Source organism: Otolemur garnettii, unplaced genomic scaffold (genome assembly GCF_000181295.1).
Source record: "Otolemur garnettii isolate 467f Iridium unplaced genomic scaffold, OtoGar3 scaffold00109, whole genome shotgun sequence".
NCBI lineage: Eukaryota > Metazoa > Chordata > Mammalia > Primates > Galagidae > Otolemur > Otolemur garnettii.
This window is the reverse complement of record NW_003852504.1, coordinates 5,811,710-5,825,107: the sequence shown is the minus strand read 5'-3', so window position 1 is coordinate 5,825,107 and position 13,398 is coordinate 5,811,710. Positions and strand designations below refer to the sequence as shown.

General features: G+C 40.2%; 1 protein-coding gene across 3 annotated transcripts in view; it reads left to right on the top strand.

Moving 5' to 3' along the window:
- GPC3 (glypican 3) overlaps window positions 1-13,398 on the top strand; it is a 491,643-nt gene that overhangs the window by 196,036 nt on the left and 282,209 nt on the right. The window lies entirely within an intron of this gene.

Sequence of the window (13,398 nt, the reverse complement as noted above, 5' to 3'; positions counted from 1 at the left end):
TCACAGCTCATAGCTAGAGTGCTGTGGCATCACAGCTCATAGCAACCTCCAACTCCTGGGCTCAAACGAGTCTCCTGCCTCCACCTCCCAAGTAGCTGAGACCACAGGCGCTTGCCACAATGCCTAGCTATTTTTTTTGGTTGCAGCCGTCATTGTTGTTTGGCGGGCCGGGGCTGGATTCAGACCTGCCACCTTAGGTGTATGTGGCTGGCGCCTTAGCCACTTGAGCCATAGGTGCCAAGCTCCATCATTCTTATATTGTAATTGAGTATAGGGAGTTGTGTATCATAAGGCACAGGAGATGGAGTTCACTGGTGACCACATTCAAAGGTAAGCTATCTTGCATCCAGCTCTAACTTTGGCATAGAAGTTGACTTTATATTCTATTATCCTCTGGTCCTAGACTGCCTCTGCTCTCATTTACTGTTTCAGTTCCTTTCCCGAGGTGTTTTGGGAGAGGGAATTCCAGGACAAGTCACCCATTTTTATTTTCTTCCTAATGTGAGATGGTGAGGGGGCTTCCTGGAGAAGTAGGGAGTGGGCCGGGATAAAGCCCTGTAGATGGCCCAGTTTGTGACCTTACCACAACTTTCTATGCCTATTTGAGTTCTGTCATCATTATATTTCCCTTTGATTTGCAAAACTAAATAACAGATCAGTTAATTAAACAAAGGCTACAGCTTAAATTCTGTTTTCATATACTCAATTCAACTCCAAGGCCGATTTTGACCCAGATGTGCCTGTGTTTGTATAATCTGGTGAATAAACAGTATCTCTGAAAAACTGATGATGGAACTTGCCTCTCTTGGCACCACTCATACTTTAATCAGAAGCTATTTAAAATGGACACATAGTATCTATTGCTAATATTCCCTCTCTACATACAGATAATGTAGTCCACCTATTGATTTTTATAAATAGAGCAGATATTTACCAGGATTCACCATTTTAAAAATGTATATAGTATGAAGAAAAGTGGCCAATGCAATGTGGTAAAGGTTTATAACACTTTTGGGGCCAGTTTTAAAAAGATATTTTGGAAGGAAGATTGAGGCATAAAGTAGGGAACAAGTTATAATTCCAGTTCATAGAAATGCAAGCGATATGGACATATGTCTGTGTTAAGAAAAGCAACCTGAAGTTAGACTTAAGGAACCGGTTGGAGAGACAAAGAGATGAATTCAGTGTCTTGACCTTGGGACATCTGAGGTGCCCCAGAGACACCCTGTGGGCTTTTCTGAAGCTCATGAGAAAGAGCAGGGCTGGAAAGACCTTTGGGAATCCTCAAAAGAGAGCAGAGGTGATAACTGAGGATGGGATGAACTAGTATAAATGTTTTAAAACTAGTTAAAAATACAGATTCCTTGATCTTGCCTATGGAGATTCCAATTCAGCGCATCTGGGATGGAGCCAGGTCCCTTTATTTAACAAGCTCCCTCTAGGCCATTCCTATTTGTAGCCAGGTTAGTTCATTGGCTCATCTATCAACTCAGGACTTGGCTGTTGCTTTCTGGCCTCCAAAGGGGATCATAAAATCTGAACGATTCTTCCCCTATTCTTTCAAAAGAGGATTGTTTCCAAAACAAAGCAAGTTTTAGATACCTTTTTTAAGTAAATATTTATGAAAACGCTAGAAACAGTAGAGTGAGTTTCATTGCAATCCTGGGTTTGATTCATCTGTTTAAAGAAAAGGGAATCATTTTTTGCGGGTTTAACCCAGGCAGTGAATGGGTAATTTTGCACATTTTTCAAAGTCACATGCAAGAAGAGTAATTTTTAAAATTCAGGGGACTGGGTTAACTTTATTACATAAATAGAATATACTTAGCAACTATTCAGTGGCTTCTATACTGGAAAGTACTATTTTATTTCAAGAAGTTGAATCTTATAGATATGAAAATCTTACCTGGACTTTGAGAAAAAATGTCTTTGCACAAGAATATAGGGTAAATTATGGTTCTGATACAAATAACTTGAATGAGACATAAATGCTGGATTGTATTTGAGGTTGACTTTTGTTTATTTTCATTTAAGGGTTATCTCCAGAACTCAGTGTAAACCCAGGATACTCCAGGCTTCTTAAATCGGATCTTTTTCTCATTTGAGGCAGATAGCATCATCAAGAATGTTTGCCATTTGACTATGTCTTGGGAGAAGAGAGTACCATTCCTTTCAGGTACACTTAAAGCACATCTAAGTAGTCAAATAGAAGGATGGAAGAAGCAATGGCTGTTCAAAGCCCCAAAGGGTCAGGATGCTTTGCAATGGCTATGAACTAGCCTTCTCAGATAACCTATCTAAGGCTAGAATAGGGCAATTTGAATCATGGTGGGGAACTCAAGAATGTTATTTGGTCTGAATTCCTGGTCATAGAATTAAAACAAACCATTATCTATATTGCTTATCAACTTAGTCCAGTATTTTGCTTTTGCTCAACCTACTGGAGGCATACTTTACTTTTAAAATTTCTTCCCATATAACCTTGCATCTTCTACACATTTCTAAGCCTTCTACTCATTCTCTGATTCTCCTAATTTAGACAGATGTTTCCTAGGGGAACTGGACACCATCCCTATTTATTCTCTGGGCAGAAATTCTCATTAGATGGGAAATCTGGAAAGAATTCATTATGATCAATCACTGGTGTGTGTTCTATGTTGCTTATATTGACAAAAAGTTATTTTGGTATCGTTTGGAGAGAAATTTTCCAAACAGTTGAATATGTTATATCCACTTCTCACAAAAGCCTTATGAGATAGGGAGGGTGGAGGAGCTGGTTCAATACCATCATTTCATAGGCAAGAAACTGAGAATTGGAGTGATCTTGGTCCAGGGTCCTTGACATTTAGCCTCCCTGTAGGATCAGGAAGAGGAGGGGTGATAGACAAGAAAATATATATGCCTAGGCTTTGAAATATTTTGCAAATCTGCAGGCTCGTGGCCATCATCATTATGAGTTTTCTCATAGGGTGAAAATTATCAAGCACAGTCTAGAGAATCACACAGCTCATGCAAGACTGTTTGTAGGCTGGACTGAGTCACAGTTGGCTCTCAATGTATTATGTTGTTTTGAATACAATGCCTTTTCCTAAGATGCTGTTAATTTTTCATGAATTGGTGAGGGAAGGTGGGTGCATGCATATATAAACTAGAGTTCTTTAACTTTTCTCTCAGCGATATAGAGGGCTTTTGCACTTAAAAATGTGCTCATTTTATGTACCGTATTGAAGACTGGAGAACATGATCCTGTACGATGCTGCTTGTGTCTAGACCTTTAGCAAGTTCATTTTTAATCGTCATGTTCTATTTGTATTGACTCTGGTGTTGGGGAAGGAGTCATATGGCTTGGGATTTATGATTAAGAATTTTAGAGTTTATAATTCAGTGTGTTGGAAATGATGAACAGAAATTAAGAGGGCAACAAGGGTTTCTTTTATTTTCTTCCCCAGGCCCGTCCTCTCTTCGTCAGTTGCATTCTCTCACCATCTTTATACACACACAGACACACACACCCCGAGATGGTTAATTCATTCATGTGCAATTAAACTTAGAATGCAGACTTCATGGAGACAACACATAAAAAACAAAAGCTTAAGAGACCTATTAGTGAAGTTCATTTGAGTGCCTGAGGTATAAAGAATCTTTACAGCCTTTACAAGATGTATCTCTAACTGTTCTCTGTTTAACTGAGATCTGCTAATACATGTTGTGTCGTATTTTAGTGTTCTTGACCTTTTAATTAAAATCTCTTGAAATGAAACCTTCAAGAGATGACATAGATTTAGCTGAAGTTACCAAAGACTGGCATTTGTTAAGGGTAATGCCAGTTCTGCTGACAGTTTTTTTGTTTTTTAAATACACTTGCTGCTTTTTCCCTGGAGGAAAGGAAAGAGGTATATTTTTTTTCCTGCATGATTTTATAAAATTATATTAGACCGTACGCGGCTTTACTACAAAGATGCACGCATAAACACATGTTACCAGCATATCCTAATGAGAAATAAGACCTGTGAACTTCTGTTTACCAAAGTAGGGAAGGAAGCGAGCAGCAGAGCCACTGCTTACAATACTCTCAATTGAACCTGGCCCAAAGTAGAAAATGTACTTCAAAGAGCATCTCCGCTGGGACCACCTGTCCATCTAATTTATCTGGGTGTTTCAGGTGGAAAGTTCTAGAGGGTAGACATTTCTGGTTTTTTTCTTTACACAAGTTTCAGAGTTCATTCATCAATTGTGCCTTTCCTACTAACCTTGATTTCTAGGGCTCAGATCTCCTTGTTCATTTACTGGGGAGTTTTTTGTTTATTCAGTTAGTTGTTTGTGAGGGGAAAATGTCATACGTCATGAATAGACCTCAAATGAAAGCAGAGATGGCATCACTGCTGCTTAGATTCTTTGAAATGGACCGGTTGTGCAAAAAATTTACCCCTCTCATTAAATTGCCATTTAATTCTTCCCTTAGCAAAAGAGGTGGACTACAGTTTGACTTGGGAGTACTCGAGTCCTCTTCCACGATGTGTTTTAAATTGGTTGAATTCCAGGCAAACTGCTGGTCCTATTTTGTTATCAAACTGGACCTTCTTACGGTACACAGCTCTAATGGCCCTCTCTAGACAGTCTTTCTAGAATGCACATAGGAAATTTTCTGGTTTTGCTTTTTAAATCTGCAGCCTACTGTATCATTTGTAAATCCATTTGCACATGCTTTTTTATTGTTTCGTCTTTTTAGGTGACCACCAAAAGATTTTACAACAAAATAAGCGCAAATAGCCTAGATTGACACTATTTGTCAACTTCCTTCTCATGTCCTGACACCATAATAACCATATTTCAGAGTTGTGCATGCTTGATTGTTACAGTGCAGTAGATGAAATCAGGCTTACAGTGGTACTTGGAATTGTTTGCTCAAGTCCACCAAAATCTGAATGCCCTTGTTTATAATCTCTAATATTTGGGCTGGGCTAGAATTTATAAGATATTGCATGTTCTCTGGGTCAAAGAAATGGACATTCCTTTGGCCCTTTGACTCTAGGAATTATTTGGATGGTGGAGGAGGTCAGGTGAAGCCAAAATAATCTTCTGTTCACGTAACATAGTTATTTTTATCTGATGCAAATGTTGGATTTGGGTGGGGCTTCAAAAAATTTTTTCCCTACTGTCTCAGGTTCCCCAAGGCAATCACTCTTTAGAAGGACAAAGAAAGTAAGGATTGGAGGCACCCCAGGTCAAAAAAAATACAAGGTTAATTGGCTGCCTATGATTGGAAGGGGGCTGCCATCCAAGCTGGCTCCCACCACTCAAGTCAGAAGTAAGAGCTTCTTTCCAAAGTCACTCGTGTTCCTTTGTGTCGATACAGTGACTCATCAGAGCACCTGGAAAATAACAGAGAGCCAGATGAGAAGCTAGAGGAGGATTCCTTCTTTCCTTCTGTAGTCTCAGACATTTGACATTTTAGGTTTCAGAGAAGTTACAGCTATCTGAAGTCTCTCTCTCTTTCTCTCTTTCTCTTTTTGTGTCCAAGTCTCATTTTGTCACCCTCAGTAGAGTGCTGTGGTGTCATGGCTTACGGCAAGCTCAAACTCTTGGGCTTAAGTGATTCTCTTGCCTTAGCCTCCCAAGTAGCTGGGGCTACAGGTGCCCGCCACAGTGCTGGGAAGATGAGGGTCTCACTCTGGCTCAGGCTGGTCTCGAACCTGTGAGCTCAGGCAATCCACCCGCCTTGGCCTCCCAGAGTGCTAGGATTACAGGTGTGAGCCACTGTGCCTGGCCTGCTGAAGTCTTTCTTGAGGGTTATATACATTCCCAAACAAGAGGTATAGGAGTCAAGGTCTCATAGAAAGAACCAAGCTGGCCTTGGGTTGGGTCATGTAAAAAAATAGACAAGGGAGAAGGAATATCTAAACTGAAACTTTGCATATCAATAAGGATTTGGCATGTAAAAAAATAGATAAAGGAATTCCAGGGGCAGGGGATAATTACCACATACAAAAACTATGTGGCATTCGGTATACCAGCCTTACAAAGAGGAATATGATGAAGACCTGTGCTCGTGGAGTTCATAGTTGGTAATCTTCTGCAACCTATTCTGACTTGCTTTCCCAGTAATGAGGATGGCTTTTTCCTGATGTACTCAACTTCAAGGCTTCTTCCCAAGTCTGGTTTTAGGACTGTCCAAACCTTGTAGTCACATAGGGCCCTACCCTTGCACTCAGAAAGCCCTGGTGTTTGATTTAATGTGATGCTATTGCCATCTTGAAAAATTCTTAATCTTTTTTGAATAAGGGGACCACATTTCTGTTTTGCACTAGATTCCAAATTATGAGGGTGGTCCTGCTGGTGTCCTGTACTAGGATAATGAATATTGGCCTGAAATAAAACAAAAATATCCACTGTACTTTCTGGTATCTTTCTGTCTTTTACATGCTACCCCAGGTCTGTCCCAGTGAAGGAAGCTTCAGATAGACCATTCTTGATCAAGTTTAGAGAACTTAATGACTTTTCCTTCCAAGGACTACTTGCCTTCTAAAAGAGGATAACAGGCAAAGAGTCATGTTCAAAAGAATGCATTTTTAAGGTAGATTTTTAAAAAACAAATCAAGGTAGCTATTACAGTTACAGTAGCAACAACATTTGAACTATGCTGTTGACAAAGTTCATTCTTGCATGCTATTCAGTGCAGAAGGCACAGTCTGATGGTTTCTGTGTTCTGTTCATGAAAGATAAATATACACACTAGATGGGTGGGCTAAGCTCCCTAAAACATGCACGTTTATCTTGTGACCCATGGAGGTCAAATGCTTGTGCTCCCTGTCCAGCAGTCTTGGTGGTGGCTGTAGGAGGACTGATCCCCACTTTTTCCTTTTATGCCAGTGTCAATTAAGGGGAACATTTTGAGTACCACAGCTTATAAAAGGGAGAGATAGTATCAGGCTGACGAGCCCCATTCATCATGGGAGCACTGACCACATGGGCCCGTCTGAGCCAACTGGCCTTAAGATGTATGGACTAATCTTTCCTCTGTCATCACCACACTGTCTGTCTGACCAGGGCCTCTTTTAATTATGTACAATCTGATCTTTGGGGGAAAGGAAAGCTAGTTTTCTCTGTTATTTTAGCTAGATAAACTTAAAATGAAGTATTAAATCTTAATGTGTTACCGAGCTCCAGTTGAGTTTAAAATTGAACCTTTTTTACTTGTGCTAAAGAAGCATTATGGAAAGGATTTTCTTGGAGTTTTAACAAACTTACTCTTTTGAGAAAAGATTTGTCAACTTGAGACCTCAGGGAACTTAGTTTTAATTTTTTTCAGAAACAAGGCATTTTTTTTTTTCTTAATAGCTTTGGGGGGATTGAAAGAAGGCTGAAGAGAAACTGGAGAAATTAGATTTGATGATTGTTTATGCATTTTTAGAAAGAAAAATTAATAATACACTTGTCCACTAGCCTTTAAAGAGACCCAGGGAAGTGGGACTAGTGATCAGAAGAAATTCCAGGGTAGGTGATAGGAAGAAGTTTAGTTATGTGGGTTCAACACCAGGTTCAAGCAACCATGGCAGCAGGTGATAAATATGACATTCAGTCCTGCCTTAGGCTTTCTATATAACGAGCATCATACTCTGTTCTATGGACTAAAGGTGAATATAATAAAGTCTGTTCCTTTGAGCTCAAAGTCTAGGTGGGAAGATGGACATGTACCCCATTGGACTGAGGCCACCTGGCTATTGTTAAGGATTTAGATTCCTAATCCAAGGCTCAGGGGCAGGACCCTAAGGATTGCTAGCAACGTAGTCCAGAAGAGCCGGAGTTCTAGCCAGGAAACCAAGACAGGGACTCAGTAAGGCAAGACAGAGTGTCAGGAAAGGGGCAGAATTTCTGGACTTGGCTAAGGTATATAAATCACAAGGAATTACCAAAGGCCCAACATTGCAACCGGGCAAAATGTCAGAGGAAAACTGGAAGCCCGGGGAGACTTGACTTGAGTGCCATGCTTCCTGGGAGCTTCTCCAGCTTTGGAGATTACCGTGAGCCTAGGTAGGGCTGGATCCTAGGGAGAGGTACAAGGAGGCTCCAAGAAAATAGTGAAATGAAGTTGAGTCAGTTCAATTGTGAATGCAAAGCTAAAAATGTGTTATGATTTCTAGAAGACTGAAAAAAGAAAAGGTTATGTGCGACAGTTTATAAATTGTACCACTTAAGCTGTTGGTTAGTTTAGAACAATGTGCCCTCTAAAATTCTTATTTGAGAGGTGATTCCCTAAGTAATTGAGATAGTGGATGCTAGAAAAACCTCATCTAAATAAGCAGTGAATGGATCTATAGGAATAGAGAATGTTTCAATTAGAGAAGGCCGCCTAAGTAGTTTCTGTTTTGAGTCTCAGATAAGGTATACCCAATTCCTAATTACTGTGCTTTTACTTAAAACAATTTGTCTTCTCCCAGTTCACCCCTTTCCTGGTATTATTACCGCCAACTTGTACTTGTCAGTACATTTCTCTTCAGACACATTTAGGGATTTGTCATACTTGGTAGAAAGTCATATTTTTAAACTGTGGTACTTTTAACTATATCAGCTTCGGTTTTGATTTTGTACTTACACTTCAGTATACAGATGTGAAATCCTGTTGATATGTGTTAGAAATAGCTCATATGGCCTTTTAAATTTAAAAGACTAAAATCTAAAGTAGTAAAATATTAAACTATGAAAAATGGCTCTAGGGCAGCGCCTGTGGCTCAAAGGGGTAGGGCAACAGCCCCATATACCTTAGGTGGCAGGTTCAAGTCCAGCCCTGGCCCCCTTAAAAAAAAAAAAAAGGCTCTAGTCACCGCCCACGAGGACTTTGGCTCCATGGAATATACTGGAGTCCATATGCTATATTCATGATGATTGGTTACTGGAGGTCTGGTCTACCATCTTTCGGTTTGTAGCAGTAATATTCTTGCACACAACGTGCTTCTGCAAAGCCTCAAGAAAATTGACATTACTTATAATATAACCCTGTAAAAACAGGTTTTAAATTCGTATTTAGATACATACACAAGATAGTAAACTCGTTTTACTGTTTTTTTTTTTCTTTTGAAGATTTGAATGAAAAATTACACTTCACGACAATCTATCTTATCGGACCTGCGCCAGGTTGTTCAGAATAGAAACTGGAAATTTTCTTTTGTCTCACCCCACCTTGACCAGGCACTGCAACATGAATTTGGAATTGGGACCAGGTGTGACCCTTACCCATTCATTTAATATCTAATCCTAGCAAAGCATAAGCAGGCTCTCTGCGTTGTAGTTTTTCATGTCTATGACCAATTTATGTGAATTTCCACAAGGGGAGGACATGGTCTCTGACAGGCAGATAAAGGATAGTCTTTCCAAAGGACATTGTTCCTGAGGAATATAATTGGCTTTTTAAATGTTCCTTGCATCTTTTGATTGTATCAGTTGTTTTCCTGTTGTAATAGCCATATGTGTCTTAGCTACTTCGTTTTCGAAAACTTTCCATGATCCACACATCAGATTCTTTTTAGTTGGCATATCTTAGGTTGAGACCATCATTTCTGTTGACTGTTAATATAGAACTTGATTCAGTCAAACACATGCTTATTAAATGTTCCATTCTGTGTTGGGCTTTGAGGTGAATAAATACTGAGACATGAAGATGAGAGAGACACAGTCTCTACTTTCTAGGGGTTCACAGTCCAGTGGGGAAAGACAAGTGGCTTAAACAGATCTTTTCAATAGTTTGCAATAGACTCAGAGGTATACAGAATGCGCCATTAGAGTCAATGCAAAAACATCGTCTCTGCCTCCTAGAATCTGTTTCTGTACTTGCTACTCACTATGTAGATTTAAAAAAAAAAAAAAAGTCTTCCCTTAAACTATCCTGGGAAGCCATTGGCATCTGCAGCCACTCATAGCCAATCTATCATCATAGGGAAGAGCATTTATGGTGGGGATTATGTTGAGATCAGATAAATTTAGGCCCTGGGATGCCTGAGACCATGGTGGAGGCAGGTTTACAACCCCAGTTCATGGTAGTTACTTTTGGTCTTTCTTTTCCTCTGCATAAAATAGGAACAGATGATGAGTGGAGACCCTGCCCTGCCCTGGCCTAATATGTGCCTTTGAGGCAAAAAAGGTGACTGACCCCAGTATAGGCTAAGTGTATGTCCAATAAGCTATATTTACCTATCTACTCCTTGAATTTTTTCTTACAAAATTACACACAAACGAGGCCTCCTTGGTGCTTAGGGACATTCTCAAGCACTTAGGTTTTTCCCCTGAAATTCACAGGCCCTGCTCTGTTCTGTGTTTTATTGCTCTCGGCTTATTTCCTGTTCTCTTGATTACAAACTAAAGCCTCTGTAGAAAATGATAAGTTAAAGACGCAACAGACATCAAGCGTTACTTGCTGGTGTCTATACCCTGTCCAGGTGAAGTGAATCCAGAGCAGTTGAGACAAAAACACTCAATGAGACCAGATTTCTGCATGCCTTGCTCATGCAAAAAAGGACTGCCTTTGAGGCCCTGCTTTTTCCCATTCTCTGTGGAGTTATTTTGATAAGTTTAGAGCTGTTTAATTTTTCTTTCATTCTGTTGTCTCGTGCAGATGGAGGAGAAACCTCCTTTATTAGCTTGCTTTAAGTGATGCTAAAAGGGATACATTTGCCGGCGCTCTCAGGGGGCTGATGGAAAATGATCACCTCCGACAGCACAAGATGGACCAGCTCTTTCTTTTTACCTCCTGAGGGTTTAAACACTCTCAACTTTATTAACAGGAACTTGCAGGGACAAGCCTGCTAAGCTTATCTCGTTCCAAATGAACACTTTAATTCATCAGAAGCTTCCAGTGAGGCTATGCAGGTTTATAGAAGAAATACCATACAAAAACCTCTCTCAAAGGTCCAAGGCAGTGATCTGATTCCAAAGCTAGAGATTGCTGATTTTACACACAAATATATGGGTTGTTAGAATTGTGAGCAGCCTTGCAGTTGTGGCCTGAGGGGTTGTGTGCAAGATTGGAGTTCATAAAAGGTTGTCACCCAGGATGTAAAGTTAGAATATTTCTTTCTTGGAAAAAATATGAGGAAAATTTCTTTCCTTTTTAAGGATTTGGAGTATATTTATTAAGAGCATCAGACCTTTTATTTCACAAGGAGGTATTGTCAAACTTAAATGTATACATTATAGTAGCCCCAAATTCAAAAGTAATAGGATATACCATCAAAATAAAAATTCACATATTGAATGCTTTTGAATGTTCATTAAATTAAAGATGCCTTAAAATTTCTTAATAGAAATTATGTTCATAAGCCCATACATGTTAACTGTAATAGGTTTTTCTTTAAATATTTTCATACCTTTAATACTGTAGTGGGGTGTTCAATTTTTATATTTAATGATATTATTTTTAAAACTCTCCACCTTATGTATAGTATTTTAATTAAAATGCATTTTCACCAAGTCACAGTGATAAATTTCTTGGAGAGGCAAAGAATCAGCTTGTAATGTCAGCTTATTTTCTTTGATGCCAGGAGTTGGCTTTTGGTGGGGGGTGTTGTTAACTCAGGATAATCATAAAGCTAAAGATTATCATTATCATTTTATTACCTTACTTTAGTTAAGGAGAATACATCAAAAGGAAGATTGCATTTGGCAGTCCTTTGCATAATAGCTTTTGTTAGAAGGAATCGTGGCTCCCTCCCCTAATGTGCAGAGATTACAGAACAACCCAGGACCGTTCTGGCAGCTGGCCATAGAGTCCGTCCTGGCTTTGGCAAGAACAGATGGTTTGGGGGGGCTGTTGTTCACATTTGATTTCCACGTTACAAATTTTGAATGAAGTCTTTACTGAACCCTTTGTCCTGTAGTCTGCAGCTCCTCTCGTCAGGGGGCAGTTAGGCGCCGGTCCTGACATGCCAATTTGACACCCGAGTACTGCCATTTATCCAGAATGTGGATTTCCTCTTCCTCTGGCCCTCTACTGGAGAAAAGCAGTAAGTGTGGGTATACTGCCCTCTGCTGTCCGCCTCAGAGAGGTGCGGAAAGTGGGAGTTTGGGTCTCTAGGAACAAGGAGACAAAGGCCTGAGATCTCTCGGGTTCTTGGGAGCAGCTGTTGAGGTGCCCGTTTGAATGCAAATCTTTATCAGAAAAGGCCCTGGGATGTTAAGTGCAACAGTCTACAGAGTTTCAACTCTTGGGAGGACCTTGGGACTTACCCATTTCACCATCTTCCTCATCTCATTCTATACCTGTTTATTGAGCATCTACTATGTTTGTAATTTAACAGATATTTATTAGCGCCTACTGTGTGCTAGGCATTGTGCCCTATGGGGAGACACCTGGAAGTGAAAAGAATGGACAAAATTCCCTACATCAATGGGACATACATGCTATAGGTGGGTGGGGTGGGGCCAAAGAGATAGTAAACAAGAAAATAAAGAAAGAACGAATCTAACTTTATGATAAGTGCTATGAAGAAAAAGTAAAGCAGGGTAGAGTCAGAGAGATATGGGCAGCAGTAATATTTTAGAAGGGGTGGTAAGGAAAAGCCTCTCCTGGGTGCAGTGAGGGAATAAGGGATTAGTAATGTGTTCAGGGATCTGAAGCTAGGTAAGGGGAAGGGAATTAAAGTCTCACAGCTCTTTGTGATAGAAGTAGAACTATAATTCATGTTCCCCAATTCCACAGCCAATGTTCTTGTTTCTGAGCTGCATCCCGGTAAAAATAACAAAACAAAGTAATTATTGGGCTTAGACAACTAGACCCTGGGTGAGCAGGAGACACATAAACGTGAATCAAGGTGAATTCCCTATTGTTAAGGGCCTTGATGTATAAACCTATGAGTCTGGTGGATATTTTTTGCATACAAAAGCCAGGAGTTACCTACACCAATGGCATTCGATCCCTCAAGTTATGATGTAAATCTGTGGTGTCTGGGACTAGGTAGTCAAGTGCTGAGGGGCCTGTGTGCCAAAGGATGGGTTTCCAGGGAAGCTACAGTGTCAGGTCACTTGTCAGGTCCCCTTACCTCTGCTTGCCCAGCCCCAGCAGAGTGGCTGTTCCTTGCATTCTCTTGGACTCGTGTTGGGATTGAGGAGAGGTTATCTTTATTTGCTTTAAAAGAAACTAAGCCAGGAGCACTCTTTGGAGGGAAGGCCTCTGTTATTCACCAAGTTGGTGGGGGTGATGCTCAAAGGTCATCGGATTCAGAGACAGGGTCAAAGCACTAATGAACTGGAACCCTCATCCACATGGTAGTCCAGTCACTTAGGGCAGAATGAGGGGATGCTGCCTTTGTTGGGATTCTGCCCCGCCCACACTTTCTCGATGCCCTTGGCCCTGCCAGTGTTTACCTCAGCTCCTGTTTCTCTTTTTTTTTTTTTTTTTTTTTTTTGAGA